Source organism: Equus quagga, chromosome 6 (genome assembly GCF_021613505.1).
Source record: "Equus quagga isolate Etosha38 chromosome 6, UCLA_HA_Equagga_1.0, whole genome shotgun sequence".
Classification (NCBI taxonomy): domain Eukaryota; kingdom Metazoa; phylum Chordata; class Mammalia; order Perissodactyla; family Equidae; genus Equus; species Equus quagga.
In genome coordinates this window covers 53850175-53863389 of record NC_060272.1, presented here as the reverse complement: position 1 = coordinate 53863389, position 13215 = coordinate 53850175, and the positions used below count along the sequence as shown (strand labels likewise).

General features: G+C 40.9%; 1 protein-coding gene across 2 annotated transcripts in view; it reads left to right on the top strand.

Moving 5' to 3' along the window:
• VWA8 (von Willebrand factor A domain containing 8) overlaps positions 1 to 13215 on the top strand; it is a 357132-nt gene that overhangs the window by 295278 nt on the left and 48639 nt on the right. The window lies entirely within an intron of this gene.

Here is a 13215-nt window from a genome sequence, read left to right as displayed (position 1 = left end):
CTAGACTGTCACAGACTCAAAGGTCACCTTCCCGTTTTGTTCATATTGAGAAATACTTTAGATAATTATCTGCCTTTTGTATCTAAGAAGAATAGGAGCAGGGGGAGGGACTTGTTTCATTTCCTTGAATTTTCTTTGCTAGGCTACATTGGGATCTCTTGAAATTGTAAAATAGAGTAGAGATGTGGCCCACATAAAGAGCGTGTTACTTCCAAGTGTGGCCCACCCATTTGTTGATATGTGGCCGTTTCTGGGAATCCTTTGTTCTTACAAAGATACCTCACTTTATGCCATGAGAGTCTTCCTCAATGTGTATAAGGCCAGTTTGTATAAATCAGATAACATTTCCTCTTTGATTTGTATAACCATTTCAAAAGTTGCAAACATTTATTGAACAACACGCTGCAATTAAGCTATGGGCTATGGGCTTTTGCCTTTAAGGTGCCTAGAGGTTAGCAGGTAGATAGGCATACATGGATTAATAAGACTGTTGTGGCACAAAGGACAATATGAAGAAGGATAGAGTGCTGTGAGAGCCCAGAGGAATGAAAGCATCTTTTGTTTGGGAAATTCAGGAACAACTTCTAGAAGGTACCATTTGCAGGATGGCTCTCCTCGTGGCCACATATTTGCAGTTTGTCCAGAATATAGCTTTAGATTTCACTCATCTAGCCTCCTTATCTTTTTTCACAACCAGCATATCTATTTAATACTTAATAATTTACAAACAGATAGTTATGCTCCACAGAACTTCCGTTTAAAGGGACATATTCAGAAATTTAAAACTTCTTTTGAGATGAAAAAAAGTCTTTTAAGCCTAATCTCCATAACATCTTGTACAATCTCTACTTATTTCAAACTTCAAGCTGCTGTCTCCCATATTCTCAGACAACATTCCAGTCTCTTGCTTCCCATATGGAATCAATGCTACCAGAATGCAGCTCTCCAGCTTCCCAAGCTCCGATGTACAGGCTGATCCGCGTTTGTCCCAGCCTCCCTTCCTCTCCTGTCAAAGGCCTGTCTCCCCTCCCGCCTTCTCAGGCACTTTGTTTCATCCTTTGACTCCTTTTTCTCAGGTTCTTCATTCTCTCTCCCGTCTAGAGCCTTTCCATCAGCATTTAAATATGCTGTAATATTTTTCTGGATCCCACAGATCTTACTTGCTATTACTCTAATTCATGTAATGAATCCCTTTCACAGCAAAGCCTCTTAAAAGAGTTATCTACATGCATGGACTCTACTGCCAGACCTCCAGTCACTCACCTCTCATTCTAATGTGACTTCTGTCCCCTCCTTTCCATCTGCAGAATTACTCTTGCTAAAGTCACAAGTGCCCGCCACGTTGCTAAATTCCATGGCTCTTTTCAGTCCTTGTCTTATTTGGCTCTCACTTGCTTTGAATTCAGCACACTGTCTTGTTGAAGCCCAGTCTTGGCTTCCACGATAATCACAATCTCCTCCTGACTCTCTCGTCTGCCTCCTCTCAGTCTCATTTGCTGATTCATTTCTCTCCTGAGTCACTGCCCTTTTCAGTCTAAATTCTCTTTTAAGGCAACTTCATTCACTTCCATGATTTCAAGCAATTGGTGCTGGTAAAATACACCAACAAATAAAACAGAGAACTAGTGGGAATTTATAAAAGTGCATATTAAAAAAGTAGAACGAGTTCTTTTTCTTCTGCTTTATTAATAATACATCTCTACTGCGTCATGTATTTGAATGGTACTTTACAGTTTTTGAAAGCATCTTTACATAGACATAAACAAGTTTCAAGCTGGAAATGACAGAAGGGGTCGTATCTGAATACAACCCCTTTCATTCCGTAGATGCAGAAACTGAAGTCCAAAGAGATTAAGTACTTCTCCTGGAGGCACAAAACTGCTTCATGCCTTGTTTGAACCTCCTAACAGCTCCAGGAGGGCATGTGTACTTGTTACTATTTAAGAGATGAGAAAATGGAGGTTCCAAGAGTTTGGATCTTGATCAAGGTTGCATAGCTCAAAGTAGCAGAACTAGCACTAGAACTCAGGTCGCCTTGTTTCTAGGCTGCTGGCGTGCACCATCCTGCTCTCTGCGTTCCTAGGATTGGTGCAGTTAAATTATCTGTAAAATTAGTTAAATTATATTTCAAAACTGAGATTATCTCTAAAAAGAGAGAAACACAGCACAGCAACTGCAGTGTATTCTGTGTAGCATGGCATGATTGTGGGTGAGAGAAGGCAGGGAAGAGGGGTGTCACGTCATAAAGCTTCCAGGAGTTGATCCATGCTTAAAGACTGACTTAGGTTAGCTGTTTAAATGTACATACTGATTCCTGGTGCACTGATGCCACAATGATAAATGCATTTCTCCCTGATGTTCTTCAGTGAAGGAGAATAAGTTTAAAAACGATGAGCCCTAACTTCTTTGGTTCCTGGGGTTTTCACGTAAACCTCTGTGTGCTCTCTTAGTTTGTTCTACTTAGACTTGGGAGAATGGGTGGGTTTAGGATGAAGCATTTCATCCTCATAACCCTCACTGAATACATACTATGCAGGTAGATTGCACTGGGCACTGCAGCAAGAGCTGCACGAGCACAGGCAAAGGGCTCTCCTTGGAAACTGTCTCTTAACCCCTTTGTTTTCAGTTCACATCTCCCTGCTGATCTTTCTGCCTGAAATTCCAGCCTCCTGTGCTGCCCAATGCATACTCTTCTTTCGAGATTCTTCCTGGGCATTACCTCTTCCAGGAAGCTTCTGACATTTCTCCTGACCCCAGCCTTAGGAGCCCTTCCAGGATGTTCCACTAGCACATTGCACTTACCCCTAGCATGGCACTCCACCTCTCTCTGCACTGATTAGTGAGAACAGATGCACCTCCCACACCTGGCTGAAAACTCCATACAGTACAGAACTGGGTCTCTTGTATCTTTGTATCCTTAGCTTCTAGCAGAGGCCTGGACATAGCTGGCGTGTATTAAAAACTCCTCCAGGGGGCCGGCCCAGTGGCACAGCGGTTAAGTGTGCACGTTCCGCTTTGGTGGCCTGGGGTTTGCCGGTTCGGATCCCAGGTACGGACATGGCACCACTTGGCAAACCATGCTGTAGGCATCCCACATATAAAGTAGAGGAAGATGGGCATGGATGTTAGCTCAGGGCCAGTCTTCCTCAGTGAAAAGAGGAGGATTGGCAGCAGTTAGCTCAGGACTAATCTTCCTCAAAAAAAAAAAAAAAAAAAAAAAGTCTTCCAGGCAAGGAAGCCGTCTGACAGGAAAGGACGAAAGAGAGGCACTTGAAGGTTCATCTAAGTTATATATGTTCATATTTTAAAAATTAAATTTATAAGACTTGTCATGAAAAATAGCTCAGAGGCAAACACTTTCAACTCTTTTTGCTGATTTGTTTTTTGCCCCCATACACTCCAAATAGCACACTTACGTTTCTTCTTGATTCTTCCATTTTTAGCATTATCTTTTGACTTCAAGCATGGAAGTTCAGGTTTTAGCTCTCTTTCACTCCCCCATCCCTAATGTATGACACATACTTCCCCTCAGTCAATTTGTACTGAATTTTGGTTAGACCAGTGTTCAGGTTTCCTGTTATAATAACTATGTGAAACGTTGCCAGAAAAACCGTGTAGTGTACTTGAATTGCATTTTAACCAGTCATGTCCCTCAATTTCTGGGTGAAGAAAGCTAAGAGAAAATAAGTAACTTTGGCCAAAACCATCTAGGTAATTCCTAGAACCAGGATGAAAAGCCAGTCTTCTAATTCCCAGTGAAATGATTTTTCCATGACATCAAGCTGCCTCTCAAAAAACTTATGTTTTTAGTTTTAAAATCTTCAAGATTTTAAAGAGTCTGGCTTGAAGAGCCAGACTTCTACATGATTATATCAGAATATTCTTTACATTTAACTTTTGTTTTACTCAAATTGATCCCTGGTGGCAGTTCATGTTTCTTGCAAACTAGAACTGAATAAATGTAGATAAAGGTCCCAGTAAAGGCTTAGAGCTGGAAGAAATTTAGTCTGGTTTTTCATTTTGAAGATGAGAAGACTAAGACCCAGAAAGGTTAAATGACTTGCTCAGAGTCACACAGAAATTTAGGGGCCACACTGAGCTGAAATTCAGGTTTCAACTTTCAGCCCAGTACTCTCTCTGCTGTATACTCCCATCCTCTCAATCACTATTCAATTCATAAGGGACTTTCCTTTGTTAAAATCTCTCTTACAGATGCCTAACCTCATTCTCTGTCTACATGAAACTTACTCGTCCCCAAAAATAACATTAAGACATGTCAAAATAAGTCAAAAGCGAAGCATAAAATGTGTTTCTTAAAACCAGGCTTCTGTTAAGCTACCTCACATGGCTGCACAACTAGAATACTACCCTGTGTTAGGAACTGGGCTACAATGATGTCAGTGCAAGGAAGCAGACATGAAAAAATTCCTAAGTGTCATAAAGAATTATAATAACACAATAGAAGACAGTTCAGGCACTGGGAGGACTCAGAGGAAGTTCTGGCTGCCACCCACTCACCCCAGTTCAGCCCCAAGGCCCCAGGGTCTTTACGTTGTGTTCTCTTGATACGTTGCGTTCTCTCCTTTCCCCTCTGTATGATCCCCTTCATTACCTAGTGACCATGTGATGGCACTCATAGCCAAACATGCACAGCTTCATGTCCCAAAGTTTGTGCTGCCTCCTGCCCTGGACCTTCTAGGCCACCGAAGACTGGCACTGCTGAAGCCATTCTCACAGCAGGGCGCAGAGGGAGATGAGCGGGCTGGGGTATAGGGAGAGGAGGGGAACCACGGGAGGCAAACGCAGGGGACCCTTGTTGGGATGACATCCAGGGCTTTTGTCCTTTAAGGAGTGTGAGTTTCAGGGTGTAAGTGAGAAACTGGCAGATTCACGCTGTTAAAGAAACTGGAGAATTAACACAAAGGGGAAGATGACAGACTGGTTTATGTTTGATTATATAAATCCCTAATTTACTGTTATTATAGAAATTGTTTGTAGCTAATTACCGTGTAGCTCAGCATCAATGATACATAACATAAATTTGTATCATATTAACTGCCCTAAATTTCATTGTAAAGCTGTACACTTTGGTATTTAGTATTCTCAACCTGTTGCACACATAGTAAGAGCCTTCACAACCTAAAATTGAAGGAATGTTTCACAAAGCAAGATCCAATAGTATTCCTTCCTCCTGCCCCAAAGCTCCTGCTTTCCAACTTGCCTCCTTAAGTTCCAAGAGAGCAGTTACCAGGCCTGTCTGTGTTCTTGTTAGCGTGTACACCACTGGAGCCATTCTGCAGCTTTGAAATGGCCACAGAGGCAGTACCAGTAATGCAGCCATTTGCTTATTCACCGGACGTGTACTGAGCTGTTGCAATATGTGAAGACTGTGCCAGGTGCTAAAGATGATACAAAGAATAAGACCCAGTCCTGCCCTTTGGATGTTCACAGCCTAGAATCAATGCCAGTTTAATACCTAGCCACATATTCCCACACACCCCATAGCACCAACTTACTGTAATTCTGTTTATCACTGAAATATTTTCTTTTAAAAATATATGAATGTATGATAATAAGGGGCTGACCCCGTGGCACAGCAATTAAGTTCGCACGTTCCGCTTCGGCAGCCTGGGGTTTGCTGGTTCGGATCCCGAGTGTGGACCTGCACACTGTTTGTCAAGCCATCCCACATATAAAGTAGAGGAAGATGAGCATGGATGTTACCTCAAGGCCAGTCTTCCTCAGCAAAAAGAGGAGGATTGGCAGCAGATGTTAGCTCAGGGCTAATCTTCCTCAAAAATAAAAACAAAAAAAAATATATATATATATATATATGGCTGTATGATAATAAAAGTGTACACATTACAGTTACTTAATATAAGTGTTTTTCCCATGCTCCAAATAGTGTTTTATACTCTTAGCCCATTTGAGCTAGTGCAGCAGCCTGGAAGGTTCCCTCATGCAGTGAGCCTTAGAGCACATACCATAAATGCTCTCAGCTAATGAGCAACATACCACACTATCCTAAGTTCTGTGTGCGCACAGTGCCTATAGTTTATTTCTCTGTGGCCTCTCCTTATGCTATTATTTTATATCCTGATTAGTAGTTTTGGCCTGTAGTGGCTGTCAAAAAGTCTGTGAGAGTGCTGGGCCTGTGGGAAGCAAAGGAAGAATATATTGCTGGATGTTAAAACACAGGTTTTATGAGAACTCTGTGTGCCTCGAAGAAATGGTTGAGGAAACTCAGCGTAAACATCAGTAGGCAGTGGCTTCGTAAACATTACTATAGCCTGAGATGGCGAAGCAACAATTATCTGAAGGATAGCTGGAGGAAATGAGGGCTAGTGGCATAATGTGACTTTAACAGAAACAAAGAAAATGGAAAACCAGTTGCCAATGTTTGATGCTGGAAATACCTGTCAACAGGGAGTGTGCCGTGATCACCTGTCCAGCACTGACTCAGTTACGTTCCTATTTTCAAAAGAATTCTCCATGCTAAATCCATTTGCATGTAGTTGTAGCCAGTGCTTCCAGGAATTTTTAGAACCTGGGTCATATTTAAAACCCCCTTTTGCTTCCACTACTGGTAGGAGTGGCTTTTCTACTCCCCCTGCCTTTTCCTAGCTACACTTAACAGCCTAGAGCATTTTATTGACGTGGAAAGCACAATGGCTTTAAAAATTACAAGATAAGTTTTGTGTTTTGGACAGAGCACAGATTTCAGCATGAGACTGAAATCACCTGGCCAGGAAATGCCATCAGAGGTCATTTGGCTTCAATAATGATACAAGTACATGGCAAGAGATTGTCTCTGCCTATGGCCACCTTGCATACAACAAAAGCAACGCATCTGCGCACTATTTGCTGTAGCTGAAGTGCCCTTGCATTGCTAACATTTTCCTTGGCCATGGAGATCTGATGGCCTGCTGAATTCACCCTAGTGTTGGATGTTAATCTTTGAAGGCTTTTAAAAATAAAGGAGGCAAAAATAGAGAGAGTAAGAATACTTAAGACCTGACAGTTTGCCCCACCTCCGCTGTCTCTGAATTTAATTAGCAGTTGTTTTTGTGAGAATACTTAGAATACTGAATGTGCTCCTGTCAAGTGGCAGCAGGAGGGGTGCATTTCTGTGCCAGTAAACTGTTGCCATGCCAATAATTTGTGGTTTTTTTAACATGTGTTTTTGACACTCACCTACACACAAGGATAACAACATTTGGTTTCCCTTAAAGATTTGTTTGTAATTAGAGCATCTTAACCCATGAAATATCTTCTTGATTTCATCATCTACGCTCCATATTCTCAGATTTTCCAAAAGTATTCTTCGTCTTTTGTTCCTGTTTGAATTTAAATAGAAGAAAGAGATGAATAAAGTACTCTATAGTAAGTGAGAGGTTGCTTTGGATGAATTCTGCAACCTCATAATTTTATTTTGGACGGCCATTCAAACAGCTCTGTCTGAGCCAGAGAGCAAGGAGAGAGGCCACTATCCACAGACTCGGAGGCCATGGCATGGAGTCATCTCAGGCCCAGCAAGGGGTCCAGCCAGAAACTGAGCTGAGGCCTTGGTAGGGATCAAAGTCAAGCTGAGGGAGGTGCAGGATCAGGATTTAAGAACAACCCAGAGCCAACGGAGCCATGTGTTTCCTGCCTCTGTTAGGAGATGGCTCTTTACTGACCAGTGGCTGGGCCCCGCTGTGCTGTTTGCCAATTATGGGCTGGCAGGAGACAGCGAGGAAGAATCCCAGCACACAGCCAGCTGCCAGCTTCTTGTGGAGAGGATTGTATACAGAAGAGCAAACTCATATTCCGTCTGTGGGCAGCCTCCCACACATGCATTTAATACATATTTATTAAGCATCTATTATGTTCAAGGATGTATGTATAAGCAACTGTGCCAAGTACTACTGTCAGATAATAAAAGGGAAACTAAAATATTCATAAAGTGATATTTTACCCTCCTTTTAGTCTAAGTCTGTGAAATCTATAAAGTTTCGTTCATTTGATTGGACTGGGTGTTTTTGTTGCATAGTAATGGACTTAGTGAAGAGGGTCATTCCAGTGAGAAAGTTCTTTGTCAGAAACTATAAAGTCAAATAGAAAAATAACATAGGATGCATAAAGAGATGTATTTCAGAACATCACATCAGATAGAGGAAGGGGGATGTTTGGGGTTACAGTTTCAAATATTTTAAAATATTTACCAAGCACATCACTTGTGCCAGAAAGCAAAATATGCGTAAGTCTCTAGGAGTGTTCAAGCAGAAAGAAGAGGGTAAGATACAGAGTTGGGTTGAGTTTGGGGAGGTGGGCAAAGCGGCCCAGCTCAAAGTCAGTAGGGAGAGGCTGCTGCTTGACTTGAAGAAGCCCGTGAGAAAGGACAGGAACCTTTTCTATGCCAGAAGACACTCCCTGCTCCATCAGAGCAGAGCTGCTCCAGTGCAGACCACAGACCACCTATTCTGCTTCTTACCTGTAATGTTGCAATAGCCCAATTGGCATTTGTCTTCAGGGCCAGGGAATAAGCCTAGTATGCCCCCTGCCCACTCCCTACCCCTGCCTCTGCATGCTTGCGGATTCCTAGACTTTCAAAGGAAAGACTTAATTTCTCAATTAGTGATAAAAGCAGTTGCAATGTGAGTGACCTTTGGGGTTAATTATTTAGTGCGAATGAGTATCAGCTACAGTACAGTTGTTTAATACCAGTGATCAAAAATCAAATCCTTCCCTGTGTTTTGTGAGTGAGGAGGGATTAAAGATGGCAGGAGGTCATTGAGTATTTAAATGCAAATGTTGCCACCAGCCAGGGAAGAGCTGAAGATAAATTGCATACCTGATGGCTTTGCTAGAGACTGAAGTTGGAACACGCAGAAGCTACCTATGGACAAAGATATTTTTGTCACGCATTATCATTGTAGAAGCTACATGTTAGTTATGATAACTCAGTGAGGATCAGCTTTTTTTTAAACTACCTGTCTTTATATGAAAGACTATCATTCCTAGGGACATATTAATGTGAGTCTTATTCTATCTATGAAAGAAATTTCTAACTTGTGGGTAAGAATAACCCCAGACAATAATATGTTTCAGGCAGATGTGTTCAGTACCTTTTTATGGCCTGTATCACCCTGTGCTGTGACTTTATTCCCCTTTATACAATATCCTCCTAGAAGCAAAGATCGTATTTCATGTATCTCCATATCCCAGTGAATAGTAGATGTACAATAAACATACACAGAAATGTTTGAATAAGAGAATGAATGAAGAAATGCATTCAATTGCCTGTTAATCAATCAAGAAAATCGTAGGCAACTGTAATAAGTAGGATTTCTATGCTGATATTATTATGGCAATTTTTGATGTCAGAAAATTCAAAGCACGTCTTCATGTTAGAAGTAAGATATCCTCCAAAAGGTCAAGACAATAGCTTCTGCCCTGCTGCCTCTCATTCACCCTTCAATACATGAATCAATTAGTTTGCATGCAATTGACTCCAAGTAGCAGAAAATCCAACTAACAGTAGCTTAAACTAAAGGACATTTATTATTTGCTTATGTAGAAGGTCAGAGGTAAGTGACTCCAGGGCTGGTTCAGCAGCTCACCCGTGCCATCAGAGACGTAGGTTCCTCCCTCCTTCCCTCTGCCACCTTCTTGTTGCCGCATGGTCACCAGATGGAGGCTAAAGCTCTATGCATCACATCCTCACTCTGTGTCCCAAGGCAGCAAGTGCATGTGTGTTGGAGGGAAGAGGAAGGCGGTGCGTCCAGGGCAATGAGACAGCTCTTCTTTCACCTAGGAGAAAAACCTTTCCCAGAAACCTCCTGACACACTTTCTCCTACATCTTAGGTCACATGCCTTCCCCTAGACCAATCACTAGCAAAGGAGAATGGGATTGCTGTGCTTAATTCCTGCCAACCATGATTCATCTGACTTCTGTTTAAAAAGAAGAAAGAGAGAGTGTGTTGGGTAGGCGACTAGAAATGTCTACTGTGCCACACCTAGTCTCCAGCTGGAAAATGGGGATCAGCTCTGCCCAGTCATACCTCCAAGAGCTAACTTTTCTCCAGGATTATATTCTGGCTATTTATATCACTTTACTGATGGTTTTTTAAAAATAATGAACTTGAGGAGGAGCCTGAAATACATGGGCCTTGCCCAGAATTATAGGGCTTCAGTGAGCTATGTCCCTCCCCTGCTCTGGCTTTGCGTTGTTTCACTCTGGAACATTTTTATGAGTTATAATTTACAAGATCCATGTTTTTTCCATTTTAATTCATATGGAAGTGGATAACAATTCTTAGGATTATAGCACACTAACCTAAATGGAAGTAGATTGTGTCAGCTATGAGAAACACCTCAAAGGTGTCAGCGTGTGCATCAATTTGTGTCAAAAGTTGTAAGGGTCCACAATATTTTGTAGTTTGGGGAAAATTTTGATCCATTTAAGTGAATACAATAGTGTCTATTTCAGTAATTGGAAAGACTTGCTTGAGCTCTTTCTAGATGAAACCAACCCTCAAAGGAAATGCATTCCAAGTTCTTAACACATTCTTCAAAACATTCAGCAGTTTGTCAACTTTCTGAATGAGCAGTGGCTGTATAGCACACGTCTGTCCCCAGGAAACAAGTTTCCTCAAATAATAGGCCTTCCCTACTATCTGTTCCAGTTTCTGTCCTGGGCTAGACTGTTCTAGGCTTCCTGCTTTGTACCTTTTATGAATCATTGTCAATTCATGTACGAGATGTCCTAAAATGGCTTTGAAAACCCCTTGGCAGAGGTACTCCTCCCCCCCTCACCTAGAGAAATACATTCCTGTGAGTATAATAGCATTCATAAAATGACTCAAAATTAGGTAAACTTCCCAAATGCCTTGCTTTTAAGTAAATATCCCTGGTATTTTATGGTATATGTTTTTCTGAAATAAATCAGGTTTGGGCAGATGATTGTTTTTGTCAAGAATTTGTCAATTTGGAAACATCTCTAGACTCCCATTTGGGGTTGGTGTGGGGCTGCCTTGTTGTTGGCAGTGTAAGTAATGTCATTTCCCAGCAGATGGCCTGGCAAGACACACAGGTGGCAAAGAACACTGTTGCCACTTCCTTTCTGCCCAGAAATTTCATAGCCAATTTTCTGCTTTCCTGATGGCCCATTATTGGTGTCTTTGCAACTTTAAGAGCATGATTTTGGAGGTAACTGAGGGGGCAACTTGAGGGTTTTTTTCTTTTGCCTTGTGCCATCATTTTTATACTCTTTCTTACAAGGCTATACTTTTACAGCCGAATGTATGAAACGTCTAAAGGAGATAACTAATTTTTGATGAAAATAAGCTTACTAGACACATAGGAATTTTCTTTCTATACCTCTTCTGAAGTCCTTTTATTTATCTTTAAGTAATGTACCTGAATATACACACAGACCTACCCCAAAGTGAGGAACGATCTTTGCAAAGACCTTAAGTTACCTAATTCCACTAATGCTGTCATTGCTCAGACATTGTAGGAACTTCATCTTTTAGAATTGGCCTGTGGAAGAGTCACAACTCTTACAAGCAAACTAGTCTCATTATTGTATAATTGTACCTGGTTTTGAATAAAAACCCAGCTTGATCGCCTTATTTGCCAGACTTGGAATCATCGAATCAGTCAGAGCATGTCAACGCCAGGTGGAATGGTAGAAATCATTTAGTCTAACTCCTTTAGTTTCTAATGAGAAAATGGAGGCCCAGAGAAGTTAATTGTTTTGGCAAAGGGTACGTAGCAAGTTAGCAAATAGTTTATACCAGAAATCAACTCCAAGTATCCATTGGATGTTATTTAAAAATGAAATCTATCTTTAAAGAACACATAATTCCTACTATTAAAGATATTAGAAAAGAATCTGCCATGGATTCTGCAGATCATTCCAGAAGGAGTCCAGAAACGTTTTGAGTAGTGACAGGATTATTGTCATAAATATAACTGTGTGTAAAAAATAAGCTTATCTTCATATTATAATAAATGTATCTCCATATGTAAGTTCCATTGTGTTTGTTTAAAAAATCAGACTGTAGTCATAACTTTTATATAGGTTTCTTAAATTAACAACAGAGTAAAACCCCATCCCAATTTTGAAATGTTCCTTGTTTTTCTCCTTTCTCCTGGAGAACACCTGCAGGATGCTACAAAGCTCTCCAAACAGTATCTCTCAGGCTGAGGCAAGGTTGTCCTTGTGCTGTGCTATCCAATGAGATAACCAGTAGCCACATGTGGCTATTTAAATTTAAACTTTAGTCAATTAAATAAAATTAAAAATTCAAGTCCTCGATAACTCAATAACCACCTTGGGGTAATGGCTACCGTATTAGACACCACAGTTGTAAACATTTCCATCAACACAGAAAATTGTATTAGTCCTGGTCTAGAATTCTTGTAGTCAGTATGCATAGTTTAATTTACTGCATATCTCTTATATTACCTCTGGACAAGTTGGAAAGCGGTGGCAAGTTTTGGGGAAAGTATTTTAAATGTTCATTTGTTCTCCAAATGTTGCTAGCTATTCTGCATAGTTTAATTTTAAAAAGGAGAAAAAAATTATTTTCACCTGTTTTTAGAGCATGATTGTGTGTGTAGAATTCATATCAATTATCATGTCCTGGCTGCTAAATTTTCTTAAAGTATGCTGAAGTGATGATAAAAACTCTGTTGATGCTGCCAAAGCTATTGGCAGAAAGGTCCAGTTAATGAAAATCTCTTTACAATGTCATAACATTTGAAATGAACTAGTCTGGACATAAGACAACGGAAGTTATGTTGAATTCATTCTTAATAGCCATTTTATTTGCAAAGACCTTAAGTTACCTACCTTCCTTCATTAACCCTGCCATCTAGAATGAAAAGTCTATGTGCTAACAAGGAATGGGTGAGCTCTAAAGGCTGGTCTGGCATCATGCTTCAGGTCCACTGGCAAGTTCCCCTGCTCTAATGTAAGCAATTGGAGAGCAGTGACCAATCCTCCATGGCTTTTGTAGGCCCCGTGGTATTTCGCATGATGTCCTGTCAGTACATTTTCTGTAAGTCTTATTTAAACAAATAAATGGATATCAGATCTCGTCTACCCTGAAAATCATTACGTTTGAGAACAGGCTCAGAGGGTACATGAAACATGACTACTTTGAGTCACTGAACTGATGACTAGCGTTGGAAATCCTGTGTGGTTATCAGTCCTTTTCGTGAAT